At 44.4% G+C, this 25831-nt stretch overlaps 1 protein-coding gene across 3 annotated transcripts in view; it reads right to left on the bottom strand.

Moving 5' to 3' along the window:
* Window positions 1–25831, bottom strand: part of LOC124787819 (transmembrane ascorbate-dependent reductase CYB561) — a 283476-nt gene that overhangs the window by 55353 nt on the left and 202292 nt on the right. The window lies entirely within an intron of this gene.

Below are 25831 nucleotides of genomic sequence, written 5' to 3'. Positions count from 1 at the left end.
TTTACACCGTTCGACAAACACTGACCCCAATTGTATCACGCCGCTGCAGCCGAGAAAAATTGTGTCTTGTACTTCTGAATCTACACTGCGCAACCGGATATAACCCATACCTACGAAGCGTAATTTCCATGCAAGGGAACGTGTAAGCTAGAACTTACTATCACAAAGCGAAATCCCATGCAACAGGTAATAAAAACTGTTACACGAGGCTGGCCGCTGTGGCCGAGCGGTTCTAGGCGCTTCAGTCCAGAACTGCGCTGCTGCTACGGTCTTTTCATGCAGGTTCGAATCCTGCCTCGGGCATGGATGTGTGTGACGTCCTTAGATTAGTTAGGTTTAAGTAGTTCTAAGTCTAGGGGACTGATGACCTCAGATGTTGAGCCCCATAGCGCTTGGAGCCATTTTTTTGCTACACGAGCATTCGATTACAAGGTGGCTTTACAGTCACGGACAGTGTTAAATACGCCGCCTCCGCCTAGGAGAAGTGTGGTGCTGCGGTAGGTACAGGTTGCGCGCCGACTGGGCTGCAGTGAGGAGGGGAAGCGGACTGCCCGCGGGCAGCAGCTGCCGTCGTCGGCTGTGTAATTAGGAGCGGGATGCGCCGACAGACATACGACGTGCCGCCACCAGCCCGTCTGGCCACGCACTGCCCTCCACACTCCGGCCTCGTCTCGTAACACTGCACTGACAGAAAATGTTCAAACACAACAGATACACTACTGGCCATTAAAATTGCTACACCACCAAGATGACATGCTACAGACGCGAAATTTAGCCGACAGGAAGAAGATGCTCTGATATGCAAATGATTAGCTTCTCAGAGCATTCGCACAAGGTTGGCGCCGGTGGCTACATCTACAACGTGCTGACATGAGGAAAGTTTCGAACCGATTTCTCATACACAAACAACAGTTAACCGGCGTTGCCTAGTGAAACGTTGTTATGATGCCTCGTGTTAGGAGGAGAAATGCGTATCATCGCGTTTGCGACGTTGATAAAGGTCGGATTGTAGCCTATCGCGATTGCGGTTTTTCGTATAGCGACATTCCTGCTCGCGTTGGTCGACATCCAATGATTGAATATGGAATCGGTGGGTTCAGGAGGGTAATACGGAACGCCGTGCTGGATCCCAACGGCCTCGTATGACTAGCAGTCGACATGATAATCTTATCTTCATGGCTACAACGGATCGTGCATTCACGTCTCGATCCCTGAGTCAACAGACGGGGACGTTTGCAAGACAACAACCATCTGCACGAACAGTTCGATGACGTTTGCAGCAGCATGGACTATCAGCTCGGAGACCATGGCTGTGGTTTTCCTTGACGCTGCATGACAGACAGGAGCGCCTGCGATGGTGTACTCAATGGCGAACCTGAGTGCACGAATGGCAAAACGTCATTTTTTCGGATGAATCCAGGTTCTGTTTACAGCATCATGATGGTCGCATCCGTGTTTGTCGACATCGCGGTGAACGCACATTGGAAGCGTGCATTCGTCATCGCCATACAGGCGTATCACCTGGCGTGACGGTATGGGGTGCCATTGGTTACATGTCTCGGTCACCTCTTGTTCGCATTGACGGCACTTTCAACAGTGGACGTTACATTTCAGATGTGTTACGACGCGTGGCTCTACCCTTCATTCGATCCCTGCGAAAGCCTACATTTCAGCAGGATAATGCACGACCGCATGTTGCAGGTCCTGTGCGGGCCTTTCTGGATACAGAAAATGTTCGACTGCTGCCCTGGCCAGCACATTCTCCAGATCTCTCACCAACTGAAAACGTCTGGTCAATGGTGGCCGAGCAACTGGCTCGTCACAGTACGCCAGTCACTACTCTTGATGAACTGTGGTATCGTGTTGAAGCTGCATGGGCAGCTGTACCTGTACACACCATCCAAGCTCTGTTTGACTCAATGTACAGGCATATGAAGGCCGTTATTACGGCCAGAGGTGGTTGTTCTGGGTACTGATTTCTCAGGATCTATGCACCCAAATTGCGTGAAAATGTAATCACATGTCAGTTCTAGTCTAATATATTTGTCCAATGAATACTCGTTTTCATCTGCGTTTCTTCTTGGTGTAGCAATTTTAATGGCCAGTAGTGTATGTGAAAGGTGAAGTAAAGGCTGACTGGTACTTAACAGTGATTCTAAAAACACCAAGAAGGAGTTGTGCAACAAATGAAAGGCGTGTTTCTACATCTGAAAGATGATGTGTACTCCGATTTAGCGCCAGACGCATAAGAGTGGCACTGGTAGCGCCAGTATGAGGATGCATATCCAGTTTGCTTTACGCTCACGCTGCAACTGTAGTGAACCTTAGATACCTTCGAGATTAGACGTGATGAGTTGATGTTAGTCAAGAATGCCTTCGGGGCGACAAAGACGCCACTATCAATACACCACTGGGTTTGAAAATACTGCTAGCGGCGGTGGTCTTGAGAATCTACGGTTGAAGAAGACCGGGCTCCGGATGATCACGTGGAAGTACCGAGACGGAAGACCATCGTATTCGATGTATGGCTCTGGCGCATCGTACTGTATCTACAGCAGCAATTTGAGCAGCAGCTGGCAGCACCGTGACACAACCAACTGTAACAAATTGGTTACTTCAACGACAGCTCCGACCCACACACCCTGTAGCGCGCATTCCACTGACGCCAAAGCACCGCCATTTGCGACATCAATTGCGTCAAGTCACAGCTCATTCGAGAGCAAGGTGAAGGTCTCTGTGTTTTCTGATGAAAGCCTCTTCTGCCTCGGTGCCAGTAATGCCCGTATATTGGAAAGAGCACTTCGCTCTTGGTCGTCCATTCTTATTTTTCCCCTTTTGCTTTTGTACACACTGTATATTACACGACAGTGTCTTGAAAGGAGGATATAAGATGAACATCAACAAAAGCAAAACAAGGATAATGGAATGTAGTCGAATTAAGTCGTGTGATGCTGAGGAAATTAGATTAGGAAATGAGACACTTAAAGTAGTAAATGAGTTTTGCTATTTGGGGAGCAAAATAACTGATGATGGTCGAAGTAGAGAGGATATAAAATGTAGACTGGCAATGGCAACAAAAGCGTTTCTGAAGAAGAGAAATTTGTTAACATCGAGTGTAGATTTAAGTTTCAGGAAGTCGTTACTGAGAGTATTTGGATGGAGTGTAGCCATGTATGGAAGTGAAACATGGACGATAAATAGTTTGGACAAGAAGAGAATAGAAGCTTTCGAAATGTGGTGCTACAGAAGAATCCTGAAGATTAGATGGGTGCATCACATAACTAACGAGGAGGTATTGAATAGAATTGGGTAGAAGAGGAGTTTGTGGCACAACTTGATTAGCAGAAGGGATCGGTTGGTAGGACATGCTCTAAGGCATCAAGGGATCACGAACTTAGTATTCGAGGGCAGCGTGGAGGGTAACAACCGTAGAGGGAGACCAAGACATGAATACACTAAACAGATTCAGAAGGATGTAGGTTGCAACAGGTACTGGGAGATGAAGCTTGCACAGAATAGAGTAGCATGGAGAGCTGCATCAAACCAGTCTCAGGACAGACGACGACGATGGGACGACGACGACGACGGCAACTACAACAACAACAACAACAACCCTATAGCTAACACCTACTTTTTCGAGAATTTCGAACATTTTGCACCACTTAACGTTGTAGAATGGTGTTCTAGGTCGAAAAACCCTACGAACTTGCCTAGATGTTTTTTAAACCTTGCTTCCATTATCAGAGCTACCAGTCTAGTGTTCTCCTCCTCGCTAAAGCCAAACTGGTCGTCGTCTAACATTCCTCAATTTTCTTTTCCATTCTTCTGACCTTACTAAAAGCACTGTAGAAATGCAGATTTGGTGTGAGAATTTGGTAACCTTTCCCGACGGAGATTGTAGACCAGCAGGTCAATGCGAGGAAGGCGGTAAGCCCTTACAGGTCACGTGGCCTACACTGTGCCGGAAGCAGCGGCAGCTGTGTAGCCTACTCTCGGCTTGGGGCCCGAAGGTATCGGCCGCGCTTTGTCTGGCTGAGGTACAGCGCACACAAAAACATGGCAGCTGGCTGCCGGCTCTCCAGCAGGTACACCACACGCCGCCTATCTACGCCTCACTCCCGGCAGTTCTTCACTGCTGAACTTAAATAACAAATGGCTCTGAGCACTATGGGACTCAACTGCTGAGGTCATCAGTCCCCTAGAACTTACAACTACTTAAACCTAACTAACCTAAGGACATCACAAACATCCATGCCCGAGGCACGATTCGAACCTGCGACCGTAGCAGTCTTGCGGTTCCAGACTGCAGCGCCTTTAACCGCACGGCCACTTCGGCCGGCACTTAAATAACAAACTGGTTCAAATGGCTCTGAGCACTATGGGGCTCAACATCTGAAGTCGTCAGTCCCCTAGAACTTAGAACTACCTAAACCTAGCTAACCTAAGGACATCACACACATCCATGCCAGAGGCAGGATTCGAAGCTGCGGCCGTAGCGGCAGCGCGGTTCCGGATTGAAGCGCCTAGAACCACTCTGCCACAACGGCCAGCCTTAAATAACAAACTTACAGCATCAGTTCGGTTTTTTCGTATCTAGCACAAAGCGTATCGCCAATTTATTCCAATTTTAGACTGCTGTGGGACGTTATATACCTTTTTTAATATGGTGTGTGTGTGTGTGTGTGTGTGTGTGTGTGTGTGTGTGTGTGTAGCAACAATAGTAAAGACGCACACAGGCGGTCCAATCAGGGAGAATGGGGGTGCACTGCGCCCGAACGACAGTTAGGAGAGGGGGGAGAGGAGGGTATGCGAGGGGGTGCCGAAGGCTTATTGCACCATCCGTCACTAAGGTAACTGTAGATTTGTTCTTAAGGCTTCTACATTACTGATTTTATTTTGCATATACACATGGGCGACATCCGTTTTATATTGAAGTGAGGCTTTTGAATCATTTTGACTCTCTTTTAAGCAATTTTGATGCTGAAAATACTCGTATTCTGTAGTAGATGAAGTTTGTAGGTTTTTTTGCGGAGAGGCGGGAAATGCCGTTTGGGTCGGGCCAGCCGAAATCAGCGCCGGACTACAACCCAGGCAGCGCTGCATTTCGCGCACCGCTGCGTCTCCGGTGTGGGGAAGAACAATTACGTATGTGACACGACAACAGACCCAGAAACTTATTTCTAAATAAATGTTTACTATTGTTGCTACACGTAGTTATAACGAAATCTGACCAACGTTTTTAACTTGAAACCACGCAGCTTTTTCTTTTCAAAAAACTTATGTAACTGTAAAAAATATTACAAAGAATAAGGTCGCGTTAAAATTTACAGTATAAATTGCACAACTAGTTAACTTTGATACTGTTCAAAACGATGACTTTCACCAACTTTTCATGATGGTACAATCCCATTACAAGTACTGAATTACGAATTTCAAACAATTTCGAATTTCAATATTTCAGAATTTACCGACATAATTTAATTACCTACCACCCGCCCGGATAGCCGTACGCGTTAGTACGCTGCTTCCAGGATTTGGGAAGACCCAAGAAAATGAAAATCATGATGATGATGATGAAAAAGAAGAATTTACCTACCGTTACCAGTCACAACAGCTGACACTGAAAATTCTATATCTGAATTAAAGGGAATAAATTAACTCGGCTCGCCGTTGTCCCTAATAGACTAAGCCATTCATCTTTGATTAGCACTGAACACGATACCTGTATTTAAGTCAGTGACACTGCCAAGGATGTTGCGAATAGTGAAGTTTAGAAAGTACTTACCAGCACAGTTTTCCGACATTCAATGGTCTGATACTGTATACAGAGTAGCCTATTAGGGAAAGACAGTGACCGTCTTGTAATTATTTTTATTATTTTTTTCACCCTCAAACTCACGACTAAGCAGTTGCATCGATGTGCCGCTTGGACCAGCTTATAGACCAAGGTCAAAGATATAAGGCCTATGCAAGCCTGCAGGGTTGACACATCTTGCAAAGAAAATCAGTTTCATTAATTTATTGTCACACCTTGTACAGTGTTATGGCACGCCAAGAAATTTTTAACGAATGCTGCAATATACTTAAAATTGACAGCTACATGACTCTGTTTCAGATAATCCCCAGGTCTCTGTATGTAAAAGTCAGAATGTTCTAACAACTGTTCACTTCCTTGACGATAGCAATCCGCTCCTTGGTCACGCAGGCTTTCGAGAACGGCGATCAGAGCGTCCTCATTGTTGGAGTCTCATCCCCACAGATGTTTCAGCGTACCGAAAAGATGGTGATCGCATGATACAAGATCAACACTGTATGACTGATGCTTCCAAACCTCCCATCGAAAACCCTGAAGCAGAGCTTGTGCTGTGCACGCAGTATGAGGTCTTGCATTTTCGTGCAAGATGTTGTGACGGTAGAAAATTTTAATTTTTGATTCTGTGACCATAATAAGACACCAGGCTTCATAGGCAAACAGTCAGCCGACATTCAGAAATAGTCCACCAGGACGTAGGGACAAGATAAGCGCTGGAGGCTGTCAAGTATGGCTTGTTGATCAAATAACTTAGTGTTTGACTTCCTGCATGAATCAAACTTGCGCGACGGAAGACGCAAACACCAGAGCGATAATACAGCAAGAGAGAGTGTCAGTCACGTGCGGAAAAGACTCGTGTGGACCCAAATTAAGTTGTGTGCAGCTAGAAACGAAAGTGTCGTGTGGAACCAAAGGCATTCTAGTGCAACCCGACCAATGAGAAACGATAGTGTCCTGTGGAACCATAGGCATTCTTGTGCAATCCGGTCACTTAGAAATGAAAGGGTCGTGTGAAACAAATTAACTCGTGTGCACCCAAGTACATGAGAAACGAAATAAAAGGCCAGGCAGCGGAATAGCTAGAAGCAGAGATTCAGATGCAGATTCAAAGCCAGTGCCGGCAGTTTGGAGATTCGGCAGCGAGACGCCAGTGGGGCTGAGTAGGCCCACAGCTGCCGATACAGCTGATAAAGACTTCAACTACGAGAAGACGGTGATAGACTCTGGTTGACACTCAGGAACTGCAGGTCAATAGGATTTTTAGAGTTTCATTGGAATAGTGTTGAACAGAGGCTGTCAGTCTTTGTCTCAATTACTTAGAGAGATTTCAGTGCTAAACAAGAACAAGTGATTACTTTGTACTTGTTTCTTATATGTACCGGCAATTAGCTTTGAAGTAGCAAGGCCGAATAAACAGACTGAATCTTACTAAGGGGTTTATGGTCCAATACCTCACGTAAGTATATGTGAGAATAAACTTGATAGAAACTAACCAATCTTTTCTGCCTATTGCAATTCTGTAACCTATTTTCAGGAAACTTGTTTGCTGATTCTCTCCCTCTCATCTCCGATATAAAGGTTGACAGCAATTTATAACTAATCCATTGTCGTTAACGTCCCGATTGCGCTACGCAGCTCGCACTTACTTCATTCTGGTATAGTGAGGCTTTGCCGGGACACAACAAAGAGAACAAAGTCTTCACTTTACTTTCCACGCCTCTTATTATTTACGTTTTGGCCACAAGATTCTTACTGTCCCACATACTTTAAGTATGAAGTACGTTTTCAGTTGGCGCACAAATTCACTCGCACCGTGTGATGCATCTTTAATCCGTACAGCAGCAAAACTGCGTTTGCAGGAAACCCACAATATATGTTTCGTTCTGACAATGCGCCCCTGTTGGTGCGGGACGGTCTTAGCGCGGGGCAACGCTTGTAAGTTACTTTCTACATAGATAATTTCTAGCCAATGATTAATTGTCATGCTCTGTGACTGTTATCGGACAGAGATTTATTGTTTACAATGATGGGTTTTAAACCCTCCTGTCGCAATTCATTGTACACGATGAGCCTCCCCGACGCATATTTATGTTAAATGAAGCGCACAGCACGCCAAGACAGCTGGCGTTGCTTCGCTTCGCGCATCTCCCCCCCCCCCCCCTTTCAGGAGCAGTATACGACGGGAGCAGCGGTTCTCACGCGGCCGCCTCGCCACCCCCTCGCTGACTGCATCTGACAGGCTGTGCTCGTCCGCTCGCTCCACCCCCGCTAACCCTCCCCCGCGCCAGGAGGGGTGTACTCCTTTCCCACGCAGGAGCAGCAGCGGCAGCCCACAAGAAGTGACGGGCCTCTAGCGTTGCTGATGGCGCCTCTCCCAGGAGACCCGGCGCACTAGCAAAACACCGCTGTCTGCGCGCCGTCAGTGATAAATCCAACCCCACCACACCCCGCACGTAAACTAACGCTTATAAAAAAAAAAAAAAAAAAATGCCGTCTCCACATCCTTTCCGTACATCAAGGCCCCGACACCGCTTCTAGCATCCTGGCCCAATCCCACTCCGTGTTTCAGGCTCTAGACACTCCGGCAAGGAAAGTGACAAATCAAAAAACGGCAATTTTTTGATCTTGTTACTGAAAAATACGTGTGAATTCCTCCAGCGTGCACGAAAAACGTCGCATCTCTACTCCGCAATTTGTCCACTTCAGGACAGTTGTGTCAGTTTTGTTGTATGCTGTCGTGTTCCGCCAAGGCAAGAACATTGTCGCTTTAGCGTTTATAAAGCAGGTGTGCATGGGTCATTCAACAAGAGCGGCGCATTCTGAGTTGTGACACACTTCATGTATATGTTAAGTTGAATGTAATCGTTAATATAATTGATTAGTTAAACGTCTGTGTTTACACAGTGTCTGTATCTTAACATAACATAGTCCTTCTGACATGCATGTCCGTATTACTACTGTATCGACTATGAAGAAATTTACTGGAAAAATTGCTTACTTAAGTTTAATTGACATTTAGACTCTTTCAACACAAGTTTTATAGAATTCTTCAAGTCGATTTATCTCAAGTATTATATTTTTGAGTTGTGTCACTGTTCTTGACGGGGTGTGGTACATTATACTGCCCAGCTCTTTGTAACACCAACCACACCGTCGTCGCCTGTGTTTTTGTAATAAATAATCAAACGAAATTATGATTGTATTTTAAACATATTTTAATTTTTTAACTATAATTATCCGTCCATTGTTCGGCGTTTCTGAAAGAAAAAAAGAAAAAACTAATGGAGCCTCGAGTATTCTGTTCTAATTTGTAGTTTCCAAACGAAATTTCTGGTTATGAAGACGCGGATGAAGAAAATATCCCCCAGTGATTAAACAGCGACGGCTACTAACCGGGATTGGAGAGAGTGAGTGACGCGGATGTACTAAACAGCGTGTGATCGGTGGAGGAAGACAACGAAGACGAGGCGATCGAAACCGAGCGAGGTGGCGCAGTCGTTAGCACACTGGACTCGCATTCGGGAGGACGACTTACTTCCATAATCCGACGAGACCGGTCACCTCACAGTTTGGTCTCTGCCCCCAAATCAACCCCAACTCAACGAACCGATCAAAGAATACATTGTCGCGCACCATGAGATGCGATAATGTATTTACTAGTTATTAGAGTATTCGAGATAAAATTCGTGCGAATATATCGATGTTTTGACTCTCCGGAAAACGAGAACCGTCGTCAGTAAAAGTGAATGAAAACAAACATAAAAACTGTACGATTATTTTAGGAAAGCGATTCGAAATAATGTGTGTTTTAAGTGTAATTTTGTAAATAAGTTGTCAGTTGCTAACAGTAACGCGTCAGTGATTCAGTGGGGTTTCAAATGTAGCATGTGTGTGTGTGTGTGTGTGTGTGTGTGTGTGTGTGTGTGTGTTTTTTTTTTTTTAATATAATAAATAGCAGTTTCCGTATAAATGCCCAGTTACCAGCGTTTTACTGTTAGCCGTGGAGCCTCGACTCCGCTTTAACCTGACTAATAGAGAGCCGCATGTACATGAAGGGTGACAGAGAATGAATTGCCAATATTGAGGGATATTACAGGGAATAGCATTCGAAGCACAAAAGTCTAGTAAATATGGACTCTCAAATTCGTACCTTAACTGGTATGAGTAGTTGTTCAGTACAAGACATGTTTCACAGCAGCGAAGATGAACAAGTGCCCATAGCTCGTAAGGTATGCATTTTAGAATCCACGTTTACTAGACTTTTGTGCTTCGAATGCTCGTCCCTGTGACATCCCCGAGTACTGACAATAGAGGGATTATACGCACCTAGATTTCCTGTTTATATCTATTATAAACAACATTCGTTTACTCAGGATATCAATTAAGTTATTCAATGTTTAACCTGAATTGCTTACAAAACCACACTGCAATGGGACACAAACGTTTTATGTTAATTCCAGTTGACATAATCATTATTTCCTTCAACTGCAGCCCGTTGAAGAGGCGACTATAGATTCGTTGTGGGAGCATTTCATTTTTTTAGTCGAAAAGATGGAATGATGTTTCAGCACCATACTAATGAAAAAATAACTTCCACGCTTTTCGTTAAGTGAATAACCCACCCTCCCAAATGGGGCAGCGAAACCATTTTACCCATACTTCCTTTGAAGTCCGCATTTTATTTTGCTCTGTTTTGTTTCAGGATAAGCTCTGAGAAGAGTTTCTTCCGTTCTCGTCTGCAGACTATGTGATGGGAGATAACAATGTATATACAAGGAAGCTCTTATCATAAGCGCACGACAAACTGCAGATAACCGTAGCTGATGTATCCGATTATTCGGTTTCCTGTTCGTCTTTCCAACACTCTTGTCAGTGACAAAAGTTTAGCCGGGGAAACAGACCTTCTAGACGGGTCTATTATGCCGTAGAAGACATAAGAACGCTTGGTTAGCGTATATAGGCCTAGTACGAGTTTCTAAAAGTTACGTGCAATTAAAAAAAGTTTTAGAGGCGCACCGCGAAGAAAGTTATATTTTGCTCATTCAGTATGTGTCATACTTGAAGTTTAGGACTGCTTGGTAGCTGTGTAAAAATGAGCTTAATTAACAGTTACGGAATCTACTACAGCGCTCCCTGTTTTGAGGAAGAAACTTACATGTATTTTATTTTTTTTGTAAACCACAATAGAAGTATATGACAAATTAGGCAGAACTTTATACTGTTTAATTTAAAAAATCAAAAGCCTTTGGCAAGGCCAATCTTTAAATATTCTCTCATTATGCAAAATTTTCCAAGCTAGTGCTATAAGTATTGTGGATAACTAGTTACAGTTTTCAAAAATATTTCAGAAAAAAACTATTTAGGATCGAGGATAAACACTGTTTTCTTAGTCTTTATTCATTCTCTACAACCCGTGTCTCTAGGCGACCGGGCGAAGTAAATATTCGTAAACATGTGTTTAATATTAATTGTAAGGAACACAGGCAGTTATAGGAAGATCGAACAACAACAAAAATAACTGAAATTTTATTGCGATCGATGAAGTTCGCATTTGATACACGTGAAATATTTCACACGGAAACGGAGAATCAGACGAATGAAAGTACAAGGTGTCTAAAATATTTATCTGCTGCACCTGCTACATTACTACGACGTTTAGAGATTCACAGTGCGTGCACATACACTGAGAAAGTAGGTCTTCCATCACGTGTTCTGTCGTTCATTTTGAAGCACAAGTATTCAATTATTAACTCCACGACAAGAAACTGTATAAGCAAATCTTACTTTTATCGCCTACGTTTAGAGAGATTTTCTCTATCATGACGCACGTGGCTACGTAGTTTAGCAACGTTTCGCAGTCAGGTCGCTTTAAATGTGCAGACAGGCTGGTGGAAGCATTATCCCGACCTTTTGTATCTTCGACGTCGAACGTAGTGAATACAGTTACAGCCGGAATAAGTTGGCATTGCGTCTGGTGAGGCCCTTTGGGTAGCAACCGACCGACCGTCAACGAAATTTAAGAACAGCTATGTAAAATGGAGCTGACAGCAGTCCCTGGGTGTAGAACAGGAAATGACTTACGACTCTCGAACAGACGTGTAGTGCATCTGCGTAGGCATGTTGCAACGCCGCTAGTTCCGAACGCACTGCCTAAGGCCAAGCGGCGCTGTTATCGCCCGATAACGCCGACAGGCGGCAAATCAGTACCTCTGCGTCACCGGTGTAGTCTAATAGCTTGGCCACACGCGAGCGGATTCCTGCGACGGCCCAGAACTGTAGGTCAGTTCTGCGGACATTTCTGACAGATCCGGCCTGGCGATTCAGGCCTGTCGTTTTCCACTAACGTGCAAGCCCCACCGGTGTGGTCTTGTATCTTAGATCTGCCCAGACGCCGGGTCCCTTCCTCCGTGGCGAAAATCAGCAGAGTTTCGCCATTTATCCGCGGACCCAGGGCGACTCAGTATTATTTTAAAGCTTTTTTTGTAGTGCATTTTTGGATTTTGAAGCTGTTCTGACTAGGCGAAACTAGTTTCGTCCGGCCACAACAGTGTGTTCTTTGATTTCTATGGAAGAAAGCTCATCAAATTAGAACGCGTGAAATATTCGTTCACCTTATTACATAAACGTATAAAAGATTTACTTAAACTTCAACACTCCTCTTTGCCCAGGAGTACTTGTTAATTTACAACTGTCATTGACTAGTAAAGCATCACTTGGTGCAATAATTAACAAGCAGCTTTCTTGCCATACAATGTTCAACACGAAAAGCAGATGGCCTTTTCAGACGAATCACATTTTATCCTCCATCGGACAGATGGCCGTTTGCACGAAACGCCTGACAGCAAACACCCTATGACGATCGTCGGAATGGTCCACGTCGAAGGGCATTCCCTGGGTGACCTCGTCACTCAGGAAAGCACAAGTACTCATATATCCTCCGGACTTTGTCCACCCCTACTTGCAGTTATTTTTCGACGGCACCTATAGCAGGATCATGCTGTGTGTCACACAGCTCTGAGCGTACGTGGATGGTTCGAAGAGCATCATGACGAGTTTACTGTACTTCCCTGGCCACCAGACTCCCCGCACTTAAACCCAGTCGAGAATCTGTGGGACTACCTCGATCGGGATATTCCCACCATGTGTCCTCAACCGAGGAACGTAGTACTGTTAGCCGTGGCAGTGGAGTCGGCTAGGCCCCACATCCCTGTCTGTACCTTTTCGGAGTCTCACTGACTCCCTTTCTTCACGTATAGCAACGGTCCGTACTGCGAAAGGTGGTTATTCAGGCTTTTGACAAGTGGTGACAACGAGATTGGACAGTGCATTCTCCAAGCCAGACCAATGGTGCTTTATTTCAATGAAACGAAATTGGTTTGATGAAAAAATATGCACTTCTTGTAGTTTCAAAGATGGATTTAAAATGCTTTCAGTAATTATAAAGCAACTACAAATTAAAAATTTATATTCTGAAGCTTTGTTTCAAATTTTGGAACCTAGATTTTGTAGCACTTTGATGCACAGTTGGAATACCATCTGTAAATGTTTCTACTATATCTCTGCACGCCCTAGATCTGTCTTTCTTGTTCACACCACTACGGTCGCAGGTTCGAATCCTGCCTCGGGCATTGATGTTTGTGATGTCCTTAGGTTAGTTAGGTTTAAGTAGTTCTAAGTTCTAGGGGACTGATGACCTTAGAAGTTAAGTCCCATAGTGCTCAGAGCCATTTGAACCATTTGTTCACATAATGTTCATCTGTCAGTTTCTACAAACACATTCCAAACACTACTTTTTATGTTCGATTTGGTCTCGGCTAATGGAAATTAGCGTCCCCAGTGCTATATTACGAAAAGACTTAGAAAACGGTATTTATAAAGAAGAGACATTTAAAATTTGAGTAATAAGTGGACACTAGCCGCTCAAGCGAACATAGATTTTTCTCTGTTGTTGTTGTTGTGGTCTTCAGTCCTGAGACTGGTTTGATGCAGCTCTCCATGCTACTCTATCCTGTGCAAGCTTCTTCATCTTCATTTTTCTCTATATGATAATAATTTCTCTGTGTAAGTTTCGAGGTGAAAGAAATATAACAAAATGATCTAAAGAGACGACAAGATACGCTCTTTTGTTAATTTTTTAGTCGTTTCACTTCTTCTCTTGCCTTGGTTGCGTATAGACGGACATCTTGCGAGTGCTGGCAAATGTAAGCATATTTGTATGAGTTCAGCAGATAATATATTGATTTGATATCATTGTTCACTTTTAATTTGTAAGAGGTGATCCCGATTTCATGTCCGCCTTCCTTGAGTTAACCTGCATTCGAGTAATTTACAGTTCAACAATCGCAGCGGCCGATGCAGCCAACGACGCCATTACGTGGCGATATTAACTTATAAAAATTTAGCGGAAGCGAAAAACTCGCCCGCTATTAACATAATATCCATTTTTCTCCACAGCCGCACGAAGTTGCAGAAAATACGTAGCTTTAAGGTTCGGGCTCGAGAGCCAGAGCCAGGACTCCGACTACAATACAATGGTTAACGGAGGTAAGAAAAAGTACTCTCGCGTGTGTGTGGGCCGCAATTGTAATTAATAACTAAAGATTTTTTGCTTTACAGTGAACTGACTAGCCGAGGAAACTAATATGAAAAGTTTATTCTATTGTTCAACTTATATGCTCATGTTTTAAGATTCAGTGAGTCTAACGTTCATTAACGTAACAAATAATTTAAGATTAATGTTGTTAAAAAGGAGAACTTCAGGAAAGAATTCAATCGTAAATCAAAATTGAATGAAATATCATTTTTATTAAGGCTCACCACGTAAGTCGGCAACAATCAAAATAATGATAATAATAAATTACGACGGCCGACGGATGCGAGAAAATCGTAAGTCTTGCACCAAGTTTATTCAGTTCCTCACTTTTGCTCTCATTGTTAGGTCTATGATAGATGAAAATCCACTCACATATTTAAGTTGTGACGAATGGAGTCATAATTATTACGTATTTCTGACAGTAATGTGTACTCGCCACCAACGTTTCACCAAAATGTTGCCAGTTCTGTTTATCGAAACCTATTTTTTTGTGTATTGTCTTCGCAGTTTCCAAGAAATTTTTCTCTGGCTCGAATCTCATTAATGAAACATTCCACCATTCACTGAAAACGGTTAGAACCGAAGAAATTATTTCTCGGCTTTTCAAATCAGGAAGACATTAGCTAACAGAAATTATTTTCACGACACACATTAACTTATTTCATATCTGAATGAGCACTTACATCAATCATCTCTGCCAGTTCTAGAAACATTGACACCTTAGACTGTAAAAGCTCCAATATGCGAAAAAACTAGCAACCTCTTGTTCTGTTAAAACATTAATCATATTTCCTATTTTTATTTCTCCAAGGAAATCCACAGAGCATCCAATTTTGAAAATACTTATTTTACACATGTGAAACGGAGCCACGTTTTGTGAATGTTGTACATAGTGTATAGTAACCTTTCAGAATGAACATTTATTTGTGAATTAACACAGCTGATACATAGTGTACGCGTAACACAGCGAAATTTTTTTAAAAAAGTACAATAGAAATATTCGCCGAACGCATCGTTCATCAACATGCACCGCAGCAATAAGCAATTAACGACCACAAAGCGAATCCCCAACATTAAAGTTTGGAAGAGCCATCGGACAACGGATTTTTTAAAATCCGAAACCAGTAACGGTTAAACGTAAATAACTTGTATATCATAGTAACGGCTGGTTGCTGTATTTAGGTTACAATACTTATAATTCTGCTACAGCCACGTCTCTCATAATGTCTATTTTCGACAAGACAGCTAATACGCAGCAGCTCTGACCTTCTGTACCTCCACTGTCATTTCGCATTCACTGTTTACTGTGCGGCGAAGAAGCTAGCTTGGCACCGTTCCTATCTTGCTGCAAGAATGCAGTGTGGGCGCCGATGTTGAAACGCTAGCGAACGTAATGCACACTCTGTATAAGATAAATGAGCGGGAAGAAACACTGCTGACCGAGAAACATATCCACCATTTTTATAGCTTTTTTCTCCAAAAATGTTATCGTGCAGTGCACAGCGTTTAGCGTTCCGTAGCGCTTTTACCAGCACTAGGCCTATGGTGCACTAGACACAAAGCTTTCGCTGCCTCAGCAACCGATCGTCTGGTTTACCGGTCAAACGTAGTCGTTTTTCAGTGCTGTTTTATGTCTCAGTGATGAAAGATTGGATTGATTTCTCACATATAGAATGCAGCTTAAAGAAAGATACAACTCGTCCGTTCCCTGTGCTCCAGCGTGAATTATTTCCGGCATTGCGGCAGCAGAATATCGTGTCAGAAAAGAAAGTCAAGTCTATAGTGGGAAAAAAAAAATACAAAATTCTACGTAGGACAAGTTAAAACCATAAACTTGCACATGGGAGTAGAGCACTACGCAAACACGATTCTCGGACAGATTCAAATCTTGAACTTCTCACCACTACTAGTAGACTCCACAGAGCGTCTCCCATGATACGGTAGCAACACCTCCAGCGGAGCAGATATAGTAGATATAGTGGGAAATTTAACTTTTTCGAAGCCTCTGCGTTGTTAATGAGATCGACATACAGAACCAATACAGCGTAAATTCCTCACAAACAGCAGAAAATTTCTGTCTATATAATAACTGAACTTTTAAAACAGCAATATCTCACAAGCCACGGAAGAATCTCCGACTATGAATAAAAGGTTGGCTCAGCCACCGTTTTATGTGACAGGGTATGGGACTAGTGGAATCGAAGGTGTATTGCACGATTTTGCTTTTAGTCCTGTAAAAAGGCAGGTCAGAAATCTCGATAATCTCATCCAGAGTTCCAAAGTCTCTTTAATTATTAAATTTATCGGTTTCCCCCAAAGACAGAACAGTGGATCGTCTATTACATTTTGAACGGACGACAGATCAAACGTCTACATCACATTGGCGTAGAGAACCTTGCGTATAAACTGCCCTAAAAAGAAGGAACATGGTTTTACACCTCTCGTAGAGGACAAGGTTACTAGAGAAGGGGCGCAACATCGAATTAGTGAAGGAAACCAGCCGTGGCGTTTGCATTGGCCTGCAGCCGTTGGTGGAGGGGGAAGGCCATAGGCATAAATACTGGACCAGGTCCACTCGAGGAGCAGTCTCAGGTCGCACCTGATGAAGGTTACGAGCTACGCGACCGAAATATCGTGCAAGTACAACGCTGTTATCCGGCAGAACACCCGACAACCCAAGAGGTCATTAGATCGCCGGGAAAGCCTGAAGAGTTACATTAATGAGGACGTTGTTCGTAGAATCGGCGCGGGGAGTAAAATGTGGCAGACACTAACTGGAAGAAGGGACAAAATGGCATTTAAAACTTCACGGAATTAATTCTATGGTACTAGAAAGCCGTAGAAGCAAATGTAGAAAGGAAAGATAGAGTTCATAATTCACAAGGTCTCTTACAGGCTTCTAAGGGTTGCCGAAGGCCGTCTGTTGGTAAAGTTTCGACGTGTGGCCCGTGTGCAGAAATGAACCGTTTGCATATAAAATAAATTTTAAGATCGAATCACTTCCAGACCTCCAACTCCACGCTGAGCGCACAAGCTGGGGGAGAGTGCCGTCATCAGCCCGTGTTGTAATTATATTTTCATCGTACAGCATTTCCATCCTACTACAAGAACGGCTGTGAGAAACTGGTACGTTCGCAGCTACGTGGGTTGACTGAGGTGCTTAATGTACATACTGCACTCTCGACTTCGTCACGTAGAATAGAACCCAACAGCGAGCACTCTTAAACATTGCCCGTACCTTGGGCCCCTGTTGAGCATGTTGTCTCCATTGCCCGCGAGATCTGAATGTGATTCAATCTTCAAACTTATTTTACATCCAAATGGTACATTTCTAGAAACGTGTTTCTTATGAACACTTTATTTACTACAACCCCCAGAAGCCTGTAATAGGGCTCGTGAAACACTCTGCATACCATGCATAGTCGAGGACGTTGAGCTGGGGTGCTACATTTACATTTACACTCCGCAAGCCACCCAATTGTGTGTGGCGGAGGGCTTTACGTGCCACTGTCTTTACCTCCCTTTCCTGTTCCAGTCGCGTATGATTCGCGGGAAGAACGACTGCCGGAAAGCCTCCGTGAGTGCTCGAATCTCTCTAATTTTACATTCGTGATCTCCTCGGGAGGTATAAGTAGGGGGAAGCAATATATTCGATACCTCATACAGAAACGCACCCTCTCGAAAACTGGACAGCAAGCTACACCGCGATGCAGAGCGCCTCTCTTGAAGAGTTTGCCACTTTAGTTTGCTAAACATCTCCGTAACGCTATCACGCTTACCAAATAACCCTGTGACGAAACGCGCCACTCTTCTTTGGATCTTCTCTATCTCCTCTGTCAATCCGACCTGATACGGATCCCACACTGATGAGCAATACTCAAGTATAGGTCGAACGAGTGTTTTGTAAGCCACCTCCTTTGTTGATGGATTACATTTTCTAAGGACTCTCCCAATGAATCTCAACCTGGTACCCGCCTTACCAACAATTAATTTTATATGATCATTCCACTTCAAATCGCTCCGTACGTATACTCCCAGATATTTTACAGAAGTAACTGCTACCAGTGTTTGTTCCGCTATCATATAATCATACAATAAAGGATCCTTCTTTCTACGTATTCGCAATACATTAGATTTGTCTACATTAAGGGTCAGTTGCCACTCACTGCACCAAGTGCCTATCCGCTGCAAATCTTCCTGCATTTCGCTGCAACTTTCTAATGCTGCAACTTCTCTGTATACTACAGCATCATCCGCGAAAAGTCGCATGGAACTTCCGACACTGTCTACTAGGTCATTTATATATATTGTGAAAAGCAATGGTCCCATTACACACCCCTGTGGCACGCCAGAGGTTACTTTAACGTCTGTAGACGTCTCTCCATTGAGAACAACATGCTGTGTTCTGTTTGCTAAAAACTCTTCAATCCAGCCACACAGCTGGTCCGATATTCCGTAAGCTCTTACTTTGTTTATCAGGCGACAGTGCGGAACTGTATCGAACGCCTTCCGGAAGACAAGGAAAATGGCATCTACCTGGGAGCCTGTATCTAATATTTTCTGGGTCTCATGAACAAATAAAGCGAGTTGGGTCTCATACGATGGCTGTTTCCGGAATCCATGTTGATTCCTACATTATGGTGAAGAGGTTGGCACAGGAGAGAGAACAGTGGCGGGCCGCATCAGTTCAGTCCAAAGACTGATGACGAAAGTTCTTGTTAGGGTTATCAGGCACACTGGTCAAGTGACGACTACCCGAACGAGAAACCGCAATTGTGTAATACAAAACAACTAATATCCAGTGGGAAAGGTAGCGTAGATCTCACCGTCTGAACAAATTTTCGTGTCTCTATTACAGCAATTACCTCCCCTCTTCTTCACTATGTACATTTACCTGGGAGCTTACTGTTACAGAGGATGTTGGCGCCAACACTACCACCTCGTCCGCCTCGCTTAAAACTTTTCACATGCGCCGCTCACGCACGTTTTGATGTTTTCCAGGATAGCATTTAAGACCAGCTCATTTAGATCGGCAGTACCGCTGCAGACTAGGGCTACTGGCTGGATCAGCAGACGGAGAAAGGGACCCTGCCGTTGAGGTGGAGCGTCGCGCAGTTTGGGGTTTAGCGGCGCGAGTTAAGCCGGGCACGCCCGGTGTGGTCGGTGCTCCAATCAGCGCAGCGCAGCGCAGCGCAGCCCCGCCGTAATCGCCCGCACCTTAACCGGCGAATTCGCGTGTGCCTCAAGTGCGGGAGTCGCGGGCAGATACGGGCCAGCAGCTGCCGCTCTCCGCGGTTCAGAAAGTTGTTCGCTAGGAGTCAGAAGAATTATTCAGCAACTGCCACATAACGCAAAATGTCCGACAGGTAGAAAATCGAATCTAAAACACACCTTACTTAACTCTACAGAAATGTATAAAGTAGTAACTGATGAGAAATTAGAAGCACCTCTTAATGACAGCAATACGTAATTATCTCATTGAAAGGTGAAGAATTCTCGTTTTTTAATGATTATTGTTCTGCTTAACTTAATGAAACTGACTAGTAAACAATAAGCACATTAAGTTGCCGTGACAGTGGCCAGGGGCAGAGGACGTCCTTTCACAGTGAATTCCTCTGACAGTGAAGATGTAGACGACGTAGAAAATGTGAATAAAAAGCCACGAAGAACTGTGCTGCAACGAGTTTCAGAAATTAGGTCTTACATTGTTGACCAAGTGTCAAAAATTTGTTGAGGCAAGGAGTGCCTCAAAATGTAGCAAACCCGGCTGCGCCGGCCAGTGTGGCCGAGCGGTTGGTTCTAGGCGCTTCAGTCTGGAACCGCGCGACCGCTACGGCCGCAGGTTCGAATCCTGCCTCGGGCATGGATGTGTGTGATGTTCTTAGGTTAGTTAGGTTTAAGTAGTTGTAAGTTCTAGGGGACTGATGACCTCAGATGTTAAGTCCCATAGTGCTCAGAGCCAAACCCGGCTGCAATTCCTACATAAGAGACGCATATCAAATGTGGTATGTATTCATGTATTTTGAAAGGTAATTGTTTTGAAGCTTATCATAAAACGCACCGAAAAGATCTATTTACAGCCAGCAGCAAATTGTTACCTGTCTGACTAGTACGTTTTCATGGTAACTCGGGTCCACATATGTGGGCTTACGTTTATGCCTTAGTGAATCATCAAAATTATTTCATTTGCGTCATGCTCGTTCATCAGTTCGCTTGAAAATATGAAAAGAAAAATTAACTGCTAATTTTTATCTGAGAAGTGAAGAGGTTAACGCAATCTGCCATTCACTGCACAAGATAGGAATTCTACCGACGTCATCCTGAAAGGCAATGTGAATTTTAAAGAGGAGACTAAGACACGATGAAAGAGACTTTTTCAAAAATTCAGTCCTACAAAGGTGCCGCTTGTTTAGAACCGAAAATTCCCGAATCACAAATAGCGAAGGAAGTGAGTTAACCTGGAACGCATATTACGAGACAGAAGTTGGAGAAAACTTGCAGGACGTAAGAACAGAGTGGAAGAGTGAGGGCGCCGCAATCGAGAATAGACCAGCGCGCAGCGGACGGCAGTGTTAAGGTGGTGTGGGCCGGCCGAAGTGGCCGTGCGGTTAAAGGCGCTGCAGTCTGGAACCGCAAGACCGCTACGGTCGCAGGTTCGAATCCTGCCTCGGGCATGGATGTTTGTGATGTCCTTAGGTTAGATAGGTTTAACTAGTTCTAAGTTCTAGGGGACTAATGACCTCAGCAGTTGAGTCCCATAGTGCTCAGAGCCATTTTTTAGTGTTAAGGTGGGTTCACACTTTACGTTACGTCACCATTACGCCGTAGATTCTCCTCTGTAGCTCTCTGTGGCACTCATACACGCCGTCAAAGGAAGGACATCGACACGTGACGTCAGCGTTACCAAAGGTTTCTCGGGAAGAATGTTTCGATGGGCCACAGTGTAGCGTACTTGACGGACAACTGTCACATTAAGTACACAGTGTGGACTAATACGAAAGTATTCCCCACTGACTGCTATCACGAGAAGGTCTTAATATGTGCTGGGAGACAATACTACGTTAAAGTACTATATATTTTACATACTGAAAGAGTACATTGCAAAATAAACTATACATTTCTTGTTTAATGTGTTATACTCAAGATTTTTTCAGTGGAATAGCGAGAAGAACAGCCGCGGGTAAAGCTGATGTGGCATGCAGGATTTTAAAATCAGATTCGTAAGAAATTACCTACGAACAGCAGCTCAGTATGCATCTTGACATACTGTAGGCAAACCAACAGCTTCTGTCGAAGTGATGTAGGACACCTAAATCTTTAGTTTCACTTCGTATTTTTATTTGTATCTTGCTTAACAGGTAAAAAACTGTTGTTTAGAAACTCTGAAATATTTACAGAACGATGACTCCTCCTCTTCCAGAACCTTGTAAAGAGTGTGGAGCTCACTTTCACAGTCTAGATTTTTTTTTTTATTTTTACATTTACCTAATCCAGACTCTTTTTGCTCTCTGTTCCTCATCATCAAGTGCAACAGCAATCAGCGCAAACTGCTTTAAACTGAATTTCGGCTTTTTATGACTGTCTACCGCGAACTACGAAATAGCGCCTCTAGTGGGTATTTTATGAACCAGCTGTAACGTCACGGCGTTCTTTCGACGTTTACGTACCGAGTAATATGACTGCTCAGAAATTCCTTTGACTGTCGGCGTTCTAAAACGTGACGGTTACGTTACGGTGACGTTCCGGCAAGTGCGAATCCGCCTTTATAGTAGCAGACGAGGTGCAGATCCATCGCCGCGGGCGCTGCCGCGTGTCAGTGGCTTTGTTCTGAGCAACAGACGAGAGCCCGCCTTTAGCAGCACGCATGTAAAGCTCGCTCACGCCGCCGCGCTCCACACAAGCGGCACATTAAAACCAGCCGCGCTCTTTTCCGCTTGTCTGTACAAGGATGGTGTAAAAAAATGGCTCTGAGCACTATGGGACTTAACTTCTGAGGTCATCAGTCCCCTAGAACTTGGAACTATTTAAACCTAACTAACCTAAGGACATCACACACATCCATTCCCGAGGCAGGATTCGAAGCTGCGACCGTAGCGGTCGCGCGGTTCCAGACTGTAGCGCCTAGAACCGCTCGGCCACCTCGGCCGGCAAGGATGGTGCAGTCTAGAGCAGGTGCAGTCTAGAGCAGGTGTAGGAAGAAATGGTTGCGGGAAAGGCCTACACCTACATACAAAGGATGATAATAAAGTTTTAATTACTACCTCAAGAAAAAGCTATGTAACTAATTTGTTAGTTTGCAGGTACAGTTAACGTCAGCAGTTCTGGCGCACTCTGAAATGCCGAGGCCTCAGTACTGTAGCGCGCTGTTAGTGAAGCCAGAACAAAAGGGTGCACGCCATCTACACTTTACCGATTGTCTGTGAGACAGCACTGCGCCGCCGGGATTCCAGTATGTGTCAGGACTGCAGACGTGAACTGTACTTACAAACAAACTAGAACTTAAATCCCTAACTCAATCCAGGATGCCTCAAAATAATGTACAGATTCTTTGAAATTAAGCAGCTCTTCAGCAGATACGAATGAAAAATTGTTGGTGTCCTATACTTTTAGGTGTACCTTACACTGAAGTGACAAAAGCCGGCCGCTGTGACCGAGCGGTTCTAGGCGATTCAGTCGGGAACTGCGCTGCTGCTACGGTCGCAGGTTCGAATCCTGCCTCGGGCATGGATGTGTGTGTGACGTCCTTAGGTTAGTTAGGTTTAAGTAGTTCTAACAAGGGAACCTCCCCACCGCACCCCCCTCAGATTTAGTTATAAGTTGGCACAGTGGATAGGCCTTGAAAAACTGAACACACATCAATCGAGAAAACAGGAAGAAGTTGTGTGGAACTATGAAAAAAATAAGCAAAATATACAAACTGAGTAGTCTATGTGCAAGATAGGCAATATCAATGCTTCTGTAAGCTCATGAGCGCCGTGGTCCCGTGGTTAGCGTGAGCAGCTGGGGAACGAGAGGTCATTAGTTCAAGTCTTCCCTCGAGTGAAAATTTTACTTTCTTTATTTTTGCAAAGTTATGATCTGTCGTTCGTTCGTTGACGTCTCTGTTCACTGTAATAAGTTTAGTGTCTGTGTTTTGCAACCGCACCGCAAAACCGTACGATTAGTAGACGAAAGGACGTGCCTCTCCAATGGGGACCGAAAACATTTGATCGCTAGGTCATAGGTCAACCGATTCCTCCACAGGAAAACACGTCTGATATATTCTATACTACACTGGTGACGGCATGTGCGTCACATGACAGGAATATGTTGTCGACCCACCTAACTTGTACACTTGGCAAATGGGTAAAAAGATTCTTCCACCTTGCCCGATTTAGGTTTTCTTGTGGATGTGATAATCACTCCCAAAAAACTAATGGAAACATAAGAGTTTGTCACATAAAATGAAAATAAAAAATTAAAATTTTCACTCGAGGGAAGACTTGAACCAAGGTCCTCTCGTTCCACAGTTCCTCACACTAACCACGGGACCACAGCGCTCCTGTGCTCACATTATTCTTCATGTTGCCTATCTTGCGCATAGACTACTTAGTTTGTATATTTTGCTTATTTTTTCATAGTTCCACACAACTTCTTCCTGTTTGCTCGATTGATGTGTGTTCAGTTTTTCAAGGTCTATCCACTGTGCCAACTTATAACTATATCTGAGGGGGGTGTGATGGGGAGGTTCCCTTGTAAGTTCTAGGGGACTGATGACATCAGAAGTTAAGTCCCATAGTGCTCAGAGCCATTTCAACCATAACTGCAGATGGGCGTACTTTGTTGTAACTCGGTTCAGCTGAGCAGGAAATGTGAAAAGTGAGCCCGCTGGGTTCCTGTGTTACCGGATAGCGCTGGATGGCTGGCTAGCCGCGCCGGCTCGGCTGGCCACGGCCTGCCTGCTAATAGGGACTATTGATATTCAGAGCAGGCTGCTGCAGGCCATCGTCTCCGGAGCGTTTGCTGTGGCGGCGTGGGACGGCGGGAACAGTGGGGGGCGCGATCGCAGCTGACGTCACGGGCTGTGCAGCACGCATATCGGAACAATGACCACGCACAGGTAGTGTGGTCTCTAGAAATGCACCCACACACCTTCAGCCTAACTGTGCTGTTATCCGACAAATTCTATACCTACGCAGTTATCTCAACTGAAGACGTGCAGGCGACATTTAGTTTTGCCCGCAGTTCCTTACTCAGTTCTGCTGCTGCATGTAGTGGCTGTGACGATGAAGTGACAGGCTGACAGAAAAAAATCTGACCTGGCTATCGCGCACTGAGGAATTATATCTACACTACTGGCCATTAAAATTGCTACACCACGAAGATCACGTGCTACAGGCGCGAAATTTAACCGACGGGAAGAAGATGCTGTGATATGCAAATGATTAGCTTTTCAGAGCATTCACACAAGGTTGGCGCCGGTGGCGACACCTACAACGTGCTGACATGAGGAAGGTTTCCAACTTTACCGATTGTCTGTGAGACAGCACTGCGTCGCCGGGATTTCAGTATGGGCCAGGACTGCAGACGTGAACTGTACTTACAAACAAACTAGAACTTAAATCCCTAACTCAATCCAGGTCCCCATGTCGAATGCATCCGCAATAGTTTCACAAGGAGTCCGCAGAAATCCGTTCGCCGTGCAGCTCGACAGCTCAACATACCCTCTATGTCCGTCTGGCGTGTGTTGAGTTTACGTTTATACATAAAACCACACAAAACTCCGCTCGTCCAAGCTGTCCGTGAAGGTGACAAACAACTACGTGTGGAGTTCTGTTAATTTCGTTGTTGGTACGGTGGAGGATGACACTTTTCTTTCACGCTTAATGTTTAGTGACGAGGCCACATTCAATTTAAATGAAAAGGTCAACAGTCATGATGTGAGAATATGGGGTACGGAACAACCAGATGAAGTTGTACAACATGAGGGGAGCCCTCCAAAATTAAAGGTGTTTTGTGCCGTTTCACGGGAAAAGGTGTATGGTCCATATTTCTTTGCCGAGAACACTGTTACATAAAGCACATACCTCAATATGCTTGAGAACCTTTATCCACAGTTGAAGACGGATTCGAACAACTCCATTTACCAACATTTGCCACTCTGGCATCTGGAAGTGTGGGAATTTTTAAATCAAAGGATAACTGAACAATGGATCTGTCGCAGTAGACCAAATGATTCAGCCTTACATTACTGGCCTCCAAGGTCACCGGCATGACTGTATGTCATTTCTTGTGGGGGTTTATGAAAGACTGTTTATGAGGCTCCCTTACCAACAACAATGAATGAACTGAGACATAGTTCATGAGGCTCCGTTACCAACAACAATGAATGAACTGAGACATTGCATAACAGCAGTTGTGGAGGCTGTAACTCAAGACATGCCCGC

Source organism: Schistocerca piceifrons, chromosome 3 (assembly GCF_021461385.2).
Source record: "Schistocerca piceifrons isolate TAMUIC-IGC-003096 chromosome 3, iqSchPice1.1, whole genome shotgun sequence".
Classification (NCBI taxonomy): domain Eukaryota; kingdom Metazoa; phylum Arthropoda; class Insecta; order Orthoptera; family Acrididae; genus Schistocerca; species Schistocerca piceifrons.
Note: the sequence above shows the minus strand (reverse complement) of the source record. Positions and strands in the feature narration are given on the sequence as shown.